This window comes from Myodes glareolus, chromosome 22, assembly GCF_982192425.1.
Source record: "Myodes glareolus chromosome 22, mMyoGla1.1, whole genome shotgun sequence".
NCBI classification, from domain to species: domain Eukaryota; kingdom Metazoa; phylum Chordata; class Mammalia; order Rodentia; family Cricetidae; genus Myodes; species Myodes glareolus.
Window position 1 is genome coordinate 22,743,310 of NC_142047.1, and position 12,664 is coordinate 22,755,973.

Genomic DNA, 12,664 nt, shown 5'->3' on the forward strand with positions numbered 1-12,664 from the left:
GGGTCAGCTATATCTACTGTTCTGCACAGGCTGGCAAGTGACCTCGGCAAGTTAGTGTGTCTTTGTACCACTCCGGCTTCTCCCAGATGAGACCCCATAGCACATGGAAAGGCCAAGCACTCATCCCAGGGCCTCCTAGGAGAGGAAGTGGAAAGATGTTTGGATTGGAAACAAGCCAAAAAGGGTCATTTTCACTTGCATAGGTTTACGTTAAAGCTACATTGTCCTCTCGCCTATGAGAGCCACTGCCCTCGGCCTCTGCTCCGTGATGGAGATGACATGGAATGGGGAAGCCTGTCTGAACTGCCTGCACACTTCCTAGGTTCAACCTGTTGGGGAAGTGGGCAACGTTGGAAGTGGTGACTAACAAGAGTCTTCCCTTCATGCCTTCTCCTATGAAACAGGCAGAGAATAAGGAGGGGCATCCCCTGACCAAGTCCAGCCATCTCCCCATATTCACCACCACACCCAACCTGTGCCTGGAAATTGACCTAAATCAAACAAAAAACAAAGCAGTTAGATACCAGGACAAACTGGAAGACTACTGGGGTAGACCAGAGAGCAGCTAAGAGTATCTCAAAGAAAGGGAAAGGCATCATGGGTATTAATAACCATGACTTGAGGGTATACCACAGTTGAAGACAGAAGGAGCTAATCATCTATTGTGTTGCAATTTAGCTGTGAGCTTCCAAGAATAAATCAAAGGGATCAAAAGGTGAAGCAAAGGCCCACAGGTAGACAGCAAACTTGAGAGGTGTGGCCCCATTTAGCTCTATGTTGACCGCATTGGTCACCTGGGAAGGTCAGGAAATACAGGGTCTGTTTTGTCTTCTAACATTTGAGCAAGATGATTCTTTCTCTGTGCTCCATACCACCATACTAAAAATGAAAGGATTATATTTGACAGGATATTTATTGCCTTTGGGCTACTGGCATTCACTCTGTCCATAGCACACAGAAGACTGGAGGTGCCAGGGAACCGGTACTCTCTGGAACCGATGAGTGTCAGGGGAGCATTGTCTCCATTCCCTCACCCCTTGGCCAGCAATCAGAGTAGGATGCTCCTCTATTCCCAGAGATTCCCCATAGAACACATCTCTGCCCATCCACTGTGGTACCTACTTGATAACACACCTTCCTCATTCACCCACCAATGCTCAGGGCCCCTCAAACAAAACACTTCCACTCCATCCTCTTGGATTGAGGGAGCTACACTACGCCTGGTGCAGCCCAGGTTCCTGCCATCTTATTGCTCTCCCATCTCCTTCTCATCCCTAGTACTGCCTCCCATTCTGCTTTGTCTTTTTTGTTACAGGCACAGCTGTGCCCTGGATTACAAGGAACTCTCAGAGAAGCAATTTTCCTTCCCATTCTTTTCAAGCATCTTAGGTGAGACTTTGTTTGCAAGGGAGCCTGGCGTCACACTCAGGTTCGAGTCTGTTAATAAGAAGGAGGATAGGTATTCACAGTGGGAGACTAATATTTTCTGCTTTAAAATTGATGGGTATCTGCTTATTTTTCTGTTTTGCATTATGCACCTACATCAAGGTACTGTTTTCTGAAGTAACTGAGCACAGCAAAAGCAATTCTGTTTGTCATAGAAGAGACTGTGTCTCTGAGATGCAAGGCTTCCCTGAGTTCACAGATAAGCCGCAAGGAGGCACAGTGAAGATCCGATGCCAGGTCCTGTTCTGTAATTATTTTTGCCATCCTTTATACAGAAGAATTTTACCTGGTTTGACATCCTAGCTTTGCAGGAGCTAGGACTAGGATCCAGAGAAAGCCAGACAACACACAGAGAGAAATAATCCAAATTGGGTGAGTGCCCAGGAGCCCCAGCCATCTGCCTGCCTCTTCCTCCCATGACGCCTGCTCTGGACTGACCACTTGCAAATAGTCAGTGCCCAGCTCAGGCCCAGGCCTATGGCACTCTGAGAGCTGTGGCTGTGCTATCTGGCTCAGTGAGTGCAGCAGCACCTGACCTTTCTAAATAAAACATCTACCCCCTCAAAGAGACAGCAGTTCCCATTGTCCTTGTTGCCTGGGCAGCCCCTTTTGCGCTCAGCTCATGAACCTTGAATTGAATTGAATTGTACTCTCCCGGGATAGGAGCGTTTATTCTCTTGGGCCTGTTTGTTGTCATATAAGAACTAGACAGTGCAGAGGGACTGAGCCACTAGGGTCCCCAGATCCTCCATAAAGCCATCCCCTTGCTGTCGTCAGTGTCAGTTGCCTAGCAACTGCCTTTGGCAGATGGTGGTACAGAGAGCATGCCAATCTCTCACAGGGCTAAAAATACATTCCGACGACAACAGGTCTATTTTAAAAGATACAAGGCGCTCCCAACGTCTTCCCTTGTCTGTGAGGAACCATACTATACCAGCTTGCTCTGGGCTTCTGATTCCATCTGACAGTGTGGAAGGGGGAAAAAAAAAACAAAAGACAAACAAACAAACAAAAACCAGAGGCCAAGCACAAAAGGAGTGCTCCAGACACTGACATGGAATAAGAGAGATAGGAGGAAGAAAGGAGAGAAGGAATAGCAAAGTGGGAAGAAATATCTAGGGCCTGGCTGTTGTCATGTAAGAATTAGACAGCGCAGAGGGACTGAGCCAATAGGGTCCCCAGATCCTCTGTGAAGCCATTAGCAAGTCTCATCTAGTTCTATTTTTAAGCTATTCAGGAAGGTGGGGTTAAGGAAGCAAGATCATAAATGGGAGAAGCCTAGGGATGGAAGAAACAAGCTCCCATTTCACAGCTGGGAAAGTGGAGGCATAAAGATGAGTTCTGGCTCACTGTCCTGCTCATGGGGTACAATCTCTGGAGACTGTCAGCCTCTGGCCAGCTCAGCCTATCCAATTCACCACCAGAGCAGGAGCAAGTCCATCTGAGCACGTGCCTATAACTCATTTATACAGCTACACAAGGAGCCTCACGTATGCACTCACTTGTACACTCATGTCTGTAGCCACCCATTGATATACTCACATTTATACTAACACAGGTGGCTACTAACCTACTCATGTGCCCCTTTCTGTGGCTATTCATATATACACACATGCCTGTGGACATACATTATACACATGCATGAAATTATTTAGACCCTCATATACACACCCATGCCCGTGGCCATTCATTTATGTTTTCTTGTATATGCAATCACGCATGTCATCATTCACTTATGCAGAAGATATTTATTAAGTTTCCGCTGTCCTCTTGTACCACACCCAGGAGGCAACCACACACGCAAGGGACAGCTACACGTGATCCTCACATCCTGTTACTTGTGCCCTCCGAGGTAAGACAGGTATTGGACAGGCAAGAACAAGGTGACCCCTTGCTGCAGCTACTAGTATCTCATCCAAGTCTGGGCCCATCTACAGTCTCTACAGCCTCCGGCCATTACTGAATTGAGACCGTGAGAAAAAAATATGGGCGGCTCAGTCACGTTTGAATTTCCAGCGAACAAAATATGAAACAAGTATATGCCAGTACGGCACTACTCAAAGTCAAGATTTAATCACACCTTCTGGGATTTTCTAGGTCTGCTTTATCAAATGAAAAAAAAAAAAAAAAAAAACAAAACCTTGTTTCCTTGCAGGGATATTCCATGAATTAAAGGACAACATAGAGACTCCCGGGCAGGCAAGTAGGTCCCAGTTGCTGCCCTCTTCAAATGGAGCCTGTGTCTCTGGGCAGCTATTGAGCAGCTCAGTTGTGGAAAGCCAAGAAATGCACGGATCCAAGTCCTTCTCTACAGATCTGACGGCGGCGGTGTGTGGGAGGAATGGAGGGAAGGGACACAGCTTTATCCTGAGGCTAAGCCAAGAGGTGAGGGACACCACATGGTGATGGTGACAAGTGACTTGGCAAAGGAACTAAGAACCAAGAGACTAAAGGGGACAGTGTGGGGTCAGCAGCTCTCTGTTGGTTGCTTGTTGCAAGTAAAGATGCCAAGGCTGGAGCAGACACTTTCCAAATCAGAATGTCCACTGAAGGATGTGCCCTTTAAGCAAAATCCCTGCTAAGATTATGATGTTTGAGAGCCACTGGCTTGGGGCCTTGAAGAGGAACTCTCTGGGGAGTCATGATCACAAAATGCGGCCTTGGAATGTGAGGTCCTGGCCTGGATCCTGGAGCAGGAAAAAAACGGACCTTAGTGAGAAACTGGGCAAAATCCAAAACACGTCAGTAGCTTCGTTAATGGGATTATGCCCATGTTAATTTCTTCGCTTTGATCGTTGTTCCGTGGTTACATAAGACACGAGCACCAGTGAATGCTCAGGGAAGGATCTATGGGGACTCTCTGTGCTATGATTGCTACTCTTGTGTAAATCTCAAATTATTTCCAAATGAAAAGTCTAGAGGGAACAAGGGGGAGGAGGGAGTCTGTTTTGGCTCAAAGTCCATCATGGGCCTTGCCCTGTCCACCACAAACACGGTGTGGAAGCTGACTGCTCCGTGTTGGCATTAACTAAGCCAGCACAGGTAGTTGAGAGACCCTCTCAAAATGCACACAAAGTACCCAGGAGTGTTGTTTCTCTTCCCTGCCGCTCACACTGGGGCCTAAATGTCAAGCCCAATGAATTACATTTTAATCTGTCTGTGTTATCCACCTGGCCAAGGACTTAATTGGATGTCAGGCACACCCGCTGGAGAGTTTTCATAATTCATCAGGATGGAGGCTGGGGAGGCCTTTCATCGTAGGCCAGGGAGGAGGAAGAGAGAAGAGGGAGCGGGGAGAAAAGAGCAGGAGCTGAGGAGAGGTTGGAGGGGAGAGGACGAAGGGGAGACAGGAAGGAGTTGGTGAGGGGAAGGCCTAGGAGGAGAAAGGAGAGAAGAAAGAGAGGAGCTGGAGAAGGAGTCAGGTCAGGGAAGGGGAGGGTGGAAGAACCAGAAAAGAAAGGGAGCCTGCGGGGTTGGGAAATGGACCCAAAACAACTCTCTCATCAGCCAGCCACTCTGCATTGAGGTCTCCCGGAAGTCTGCATTCCACCCTGCCAGGAATACTTCCCAGGTCTCCTCTAGAATGCTGGGCTGATTGCTAACATCTTCTGACAATGTTAACCAAAACATCTGCCTTTACAACCATGAATCCTCTCCTTCAGAAGATAACATCTGCCTGGGAGGAGTCTAGGTTGAATGGTCAAAGTGGGGGCTTCTAACTCAGGCTATATGAAGAAGCTGTCTCCATCAACTAAGCCAATCAGAACTTGAAAGCCTTCCACTTGAGCTCTCTGCCATCACACTCGCCCCAGCTATGTCCTATTCCCCACTGACCCTGCATACTGTCCATCTTTCTTTACATGATGCCCATTTAGAAACCTGTGTGTGTAGGAGCCACGGGAGGTTCTTGTGTTCACAGACACACACTAGGGGAACCTGTAATGTTAAACCCACAAGGCTGTTCCTTCAAGGGAAGGAATGCATAACCTGTTATCCACCCAGAAGGCTGGGAGTGTCCATGGTTAACAGCCTGGTGGGTGACCTTTGCTTTATCTGTGACCAAGACTACACAGGAGCCTCCCTCAGACCCTTATCTTGAATTTGTTTTTCTCAGTCAATCTATAGAAACCCTCTCTATGGGAGACTTCAAGCGTTCTTTACAAAGAGTCTTGATGGAATCACAGCTGATCTTTATTTAACTTACTTTGTGATTTATTGTAAACCCAGGATTAATTATCACCAAGAAAGTTTTCAACAGATTGTGCTGTGCCTAAATATTCCTAAAACAATACCAGTCACTTGCTGTATTGAACCAAACCATCTTCTTACCTCCTGTGAATCATTACTCTGCTGTCCATGGTGGTCTCAGAGACCCCCACATATATTAATTAACAGTTACAGAAAATTCCTCCTAAAATATAATATTTTATAACAATAATTGTTTGTCATCTCACATTTTCTGTGAGTCCAGAATCCGGATGTAGCATCTGGGAGCCTCGGGCTCTAGCTGTTTCCTGAGACTGGAGACAAGCTGTTGACTTGGGCTGTGGTCTCAACTCAAGGTAAGAGAGGGAAATTTTGCCTCCAAACGGGCCTGCATGGCAATTGGTGGGCTCAGCTCCCAGATGGTCCTTGGACCATAGATTCCAGGTCCTCACTCAGATCCACCGCCAGTCCCAGGTCTCCTTCAGTTCCTTGTCACGTGGGCCCCTAAAGAAGCCAACATATGGGGAACTGAGTGGACTCAGAGGAAGGAACTAAGAAGCAGGAAATACTGCTGAGCACAGAAGCCACAACCCTTTCACACCTGCTCTCAGCAATGATGGGATGTCACATTTCTGTTTCCTGAAGTGAATCCCTATCCTAAGCCCACACTTGAGGGGCGAGGATTCCACAGGACATGAGTGGCAGAACCCAGGGTTGCATGGTGTCGTCTTAAACAGGCGTCTCAAGTGAAATAGAACACTCTGTCTTCTTCCTCCTCCTCAAGTCTCCTCTACCTTGGGAAGTAAGGTACCAGCACTGTGATACTGATGGCCCCCTTTGGATTAACTGGAACTATAGCTCCCAGAATCCTCCTGTTGCTTGGTTCTAGGATAGATGGGAACCTGTTCAAGACCGGGAAGGTAGGAAGGCAGGACAGTCACCAGCCTTGAACCGTCACCACAGGCAGATACATGGACCAGCAGACACAGAGACACCTGGGTCACCCAGATTGCCTTCCGTCTCCCTTCCTCATCATCCATCTCATGGCAGTAGGCAGTCTTGGCCAGCAACAGCCACGCAAAGCCTACAGCCCAGAAATGTGACTAGTCCAAGAGAGACGGGAGTTGCCAGAGGCAGTGTCCCTGTTGTTACCCTGTCGAAAACTCCTTCACAACCTTACTGGGTACTGCATCTTCCATTTCAGACACAGTCAGCTCCTTATTCCCTAAGAAGTGTGGAGCTGTCTCTCTCTCCCCATAGCTGAAATCTCTTCCTCAGAGAGGTCTTTTCTGAATCTACCAAGCCTTTGTGCCCTGAGCCCCCTACTCCACCAGATTCTGAAAGCAATTACCAGCTGCCTCGCTGTCTTCTACTCTCTCCACAGCCTGAACACTGAGCTTTGTGTTGCCGGCAACCAATTTAGCCTCACACTAAAGGGTGTGCTTTTAGTGGGAAAATGAGGCCACCAAGGGGTGAAGAGGTCATCCAGCACCTTCCTGACAGCAAGCAACTGAAGAGAAAGGGGCATGAGAACCCAGGTCTGCCTCCTGAAGATGAAGAACCCATTCTCTTTATCACATGGCAAGACCGCCTCGGGCAGAAATTGGACTTGGCCTTGCATAACCTCACTTCGGCGCCATCTTCATTTCAGACCTCAGGTTGATTGGAGACCGAAGGGCACTCAATGTACAGGGCTCCTATCCCCAAATCTCAAACACCTGGCTCAGGCTCTAGGGTAGAGTCAAGGGCTGAGCAGCGGACCCATGTGCCTTCTTCAAGACTTCATGGCAATTCTCATTCTAGAACCCTGGCCATGCCCTGATGGCTCTTCCCACCTACCAGTACCCCACGGACAATCTCCAACAGACTGAGACCCAACCCACCATCACACCCCAGAAACGATCCTAGAAGGCCCAGGCTGTGTCACCAGCCTCCTGCTTGACAGTGCTTCCCTACCGAGGCTGAGTCACTCCTAGGCCCAGGCTTCTCCTCTGCTGGCCCTGTGCTCCCCCTACACTGAGGCTAGGTTAGATCAGACCTCCAAGCCAGAGTTCTCCTAAGGTCCGTACAATAAGTCCCAATACTCGTGTGTGTGTGTGTGTGTGTGTGTGTGTGTGTGTGTGTGTGTGTGTGTGTTTACATGTGTGGGGTGTATGAAGGCCAGAGGCCAAAATCAGATGTCTTCCTCAATTGTTTCTCTACCTTACTTTTTAAGACAGGGTCACTCACACCAAGCCTGGAGTTCATCAGTTGGCTAGACTGATGAACTGAAAGCCCTGAAGACTTTCCTGTTTCCACTTCCCCAGTGCTGGGATTACAGGCCTGAGTCACAGCACCTGGGTTTTTACATAGATGCTAAGAATCAGATTTCAGGTCCCGAAGCTTACATGGTAAGCTTTACCCACTGAACCATCTCCCCAGCCCGTGAGCCATTTCTTAAGACAGAGTAGATTAGGACACTATGGGACAAAGAGCATCTGACACGCCAGTGTCACTTGAGTGTCCCTGTGATTAGTTCTATCTCATTCCCGGCCCAAATGTCATGACTCAGGCTCTCCCAGGAGATCCATGTCCTTTCCCCCACTTTCCCCTACAACTCGGAGCTCTGTGCCCTCATCAGGAGGTGACCTATCCTCGCCCCTTTACCCAGATCCTTCCTGTCCAGAGGTTCATGCCAAAGGCAGCCAACAGCTAATCACACAGATGAAACCACTTTTATGAATGATTTTTCTCTTAAGATTTAAAAAGCACTCCATTTTCATCAATTTACACATTCCAAAAGTGTTTCCCATCTGTTGTCTCATTTAATCTATCAAAAGTTATTGGGTGGGCTGAAGATAATGCAGCCATTGCAGAGCTGCAGGGGGAAAACATTTCTGGCATATTCTGAGATCTCGCTGCCTCAGCTTGGCAGTGTGCCAAGCACTTTCCACCAGTAAAATGCTCCGAATTCTTATTAAATCATAGGCGATTATCTATAGTTACTACCTTCACTCCCAAAAGGAGAAAACTGACAAAGATATTTTTATCCATTGACCTTGAACTAATAAATAATCAAAGTCATGATTTAATCCCTGATCCCAGACTTCAATTAACCACAAAACTTCCCAATCACAGAAGCTCATGGAGTTAGAGATTTGTTCTGGTCCTTCACAGAAATGACTTTGTACTTTCTATAACAAAATCCCTGGGGCCGGGTACTTTTACACAAAAAGAGGTTCTTAGTTCTTGTAGTTTGGAGACTGAATATTAAAGATAAATCCACAGCCTTTGATGATGGCATCCTGGTAAATGCAGTATGATGGCTAGAATCTGTGTAAAACAATCACATAATCATGCAAGAAGCCTGATTCAGGTGTCAGAATTCTTCTTTTTCCCTGTTCTTGCAGGAACTAATCAGGACCCCGTCTGCAATAACTGCATGAATCCCTTCCAGGACTACAGCCCTATAACCTAATCACATCCACTAGGCCCCACCTCTTAACTGCCTCACCACTACCACACTGGGGACCAAGCTTCCAGAGCACTCACTGATCTTTGGGGAATGCATTCACACTACATCCAGACTGTAGGGCTCCATAGATCTGAGCGAGTACATAATCACTACCTGATCTCTGTTTTAAAATAAAGTAGTAAATATTTTGATTCTACAATCTGAGGAATGGCCTGAGTTCATTTACAAGTCCCTAAGTGATGCTAATGCAGCTAAGCCAATGAGTGCACACTGAGTAGCCAAGGCTCTACACTGCATTGGTCCTCAAAGTTCCTGCCCCCTTCTCCCATGTGGGGTCCTCATAGGTATCCATGCTATAGCACTGGATAGAAAGTTCAGATAAATGTTTTGCTCAAGACAAAAAAAAGAAAAGAGAAGAGAACAGGAGAGAGAGAGACAGAGAGAGAGAGAGAGACAGAGAGAGAGAGACAGAGAAGAAAAGAAGAAGAAGAAGAAGAAGAAGAAGAAGAAGGAGGAGGAGGAGGAGGAGGAGGAGGAGGAGGAGAGAAGAGAAGAGAAGAGAAGAGAAGAGAAGAGAAGAGAAGAGAAGAGAAGAGAAGAGAAGAGAAGAGAAGAGAAGAGAAGAGAAGAGAAGAGAAGAGAAGAGAAGGGCATTACTGACTGGTAGTCAAGGAGTCCTGTATCCAGATTCCCTTCCTCTTAACTGCTCAGTTGTGTGTTTCACATTGGCTTCACTTCCTGGTCAGTGCAATAATGCAAAGGCTGCTTGAAGGATGAAGACACAGTGGGATGTCCTGAAAAAAAAAAATGTAGTTTGCACTGGTGTGCCAAAGTCGTAGCAAGAAAAGATCATGATAAAGTCTGCTAAATGCAGCCCCTGAGTGCCTTTAAGTACTTTCTCCAAAACAGGGAGATTCCAGGTGCTCCACTTCCCCTTAACCTGACTGTGATGTCTTTGACATCCAAACTAAATAGCAATGTCAAGGCTGTGGGACAGATAGAAGACATTGAACTAAGGAGTAAAAAGATGGGAAATCAGTTCTGTTAGGTTATTCACACATTGTAAGCAGAGATCTCCTGGGTTATAACTGGGGTGAGTGGATCAAAGTAGATGAGGTCCAACATCTTAGACCCACCCAAGGTGTGGGTAGAAGAAATGGCAAGCTGCTTCCCGCCGCCCGCTGGCTAGCTTTACCCGAAATAATTACACGGAAACTGTATTCTTTTAAAAACACTGCCTGGCCCATTACCTCCAGTCTCTTATTGACTAACTCTTACATATTCTTTCAACCCATTTCTCATAATCTGTATGTCACCACGAGGTCGTGGCTTACTGGGAGAGATTCAGCATGTCTGACCTGGCAACTTCAAGGCGGGCAGCTCTCTGCCTCTACCTTCTTTCTCCCACAATGCTGTTCTGTCTTCCCTGCCTACCTATATTCTGACCTATCAAGCAAAGCAGTTTTCTTTATTAATTAACCAATCAGAACAATAGATAGATAGAAGACTCTCTTACATCAGGCATGGCTGAGAAAACTGGAGGTACTTCTCACCCTCCTAAGAAAGTAGTTCTTCAGCCTCGCTGAGGAAGGAGGAGCTTGGCTTGCAAGCCTGCTGGCAGACACACTGTGCAGATGGAAGGCTGAGAGCATCCCCCACATCCAGCCCCCTCCTCAGAATCCTCAGAATAGAGAGCAGGAAGCAGGCCTACCTGCACACCCCTCCTGCCTAAAGGGCACACAGTCTGGTTGCATCTCACACCTCAAGTGATCTTATGACTTTTGGTGTGTGTGTATGTGTGTGTGTGTGTGTGTGTGTGTGTGTGTGTGTGTGTGTGTGTGTATGTATGTATGTATGTATGTAGTATATACATGTGGGGGTATGAACAACTAGGTTAGTGTGTATGGAGGTCATAGGAGGACATTGGGCATCCTGTTGTGCTGTGGGATAATGCTCTTATATCAAACCTTATAAAGATTTGATGTGGGATTCCCCTCTGTATGCTGTGAATGTGTTTTATTCCTATTGGTTAATAAGGAAGTCACTTTGAACTACGGCAGGGCAGAATATAGCAAGGCAGAAAATCCAATAAAGGTAGAGGAGGAAAGAAGGCAGAATGAGGAAGGCACCATGTAGCTGCTGAAGAAAAAAGATGCTGCCAGAATCTTACCAGTAAGCCACAGCCTCGTGGTGATACATAGATTAATAGAAATGGGTTAATATAAGATATAAGAGCTAACTAGAAATATGCCTGAGCCATCAACCAAACAATATTGTAATTAATATAGTTTCGATGTGATTATTCAGGTCTGGGCAGCTGGGAAATGAAAGTGCAGTCACTGTTTACAAAGATTTTTTTCACTCAAATTGATTTAATAAAATGCTGATTGGCCAGAAGCCAGGCAGGAAATATAGGTGGGACAACCAGACTAGGAGAATTCTGGGAAGAGGAAAGGCAGTGACACAGACAGCAACTAGATGCAGAGGAAGCAAGATGAGAATACCTTACTGAGAAAAGGTACCAAGTAATGTCACTAAACATAGATAAGAATTGTGGGTCAACTTAAGCTGTAAGAGCTAGTTAGTAGTAAGCCTGAGCTAATAGACCAAACAGTTTATAATTAATATAAACCTCTGTGTATTTCTTTGGGACTGAATGTCTGTGGAACTGGGTGGGACAGAGACTTTCATCTACTCTGCTGTATCAATCCCAGCCTTATTCTCTTGGACAGAGTCTTTCACTGAATATGGATCTAAGATCAAGTGTTCAGCAAGCCCCAGACATCCTCTTGTTTCTCCCACCTGACTATACCCCCAAGTACTAGAGTTACAAATACATATGAGATCACATCTAACTTTCTGAGTGCTGGGATCCGAACTCAGTTCCTCATGCATATGCAACAAGCTCTGTCACTCACTGTGCCATCTCCACAGCACCTTGCTTATATTGATGGTTCAAATCCAACCTCATCCTATGATAGACTCTTCTTTGCTTAAACTGCTTCAACCCCACTGGATTTCTCCCTGTCATTTTCAATGTGTTGATCCATCTGTATAACACTGCTCTGGATCCAGCCACCAGCATCTTTTACTTGGATTACTGAAAAGTAGGATCCAGGAGGACTACTGCTAAAATAAGACCCATTTCATCACCCTTTTGTAAGAAAGCTGCAAGGACTCCTGACTAAACTAAAGCCACGTCTTTTTATCTTGTAACTTTCTTACTGGTATGTTTTATAATTGAGCATATCCCTCCCCCTCTGTGCCCTATCCATCCTACCCTTTTCCCCTTCTCTCCTCCCACTAAGCCCCTTCTTTTCCCTAGATAATTTTCTACCTGTTTTATATATACACACATGATTTTCTATATAGGAACCACAAATGAAAGAAAACATACTCGTCATTCTGAGGCTGGCTTCATTCTCTTCTTATGACTGTCTCCAGTCCTATCCAATTTCCTGCCACTGACAGAACTCCATTCATCTTAAAGCTACAACCTTCCCACTGGTCTACACAGCCTGACATGCTTACCGCTCTCACGTTTGTTCTTGGCCTCAC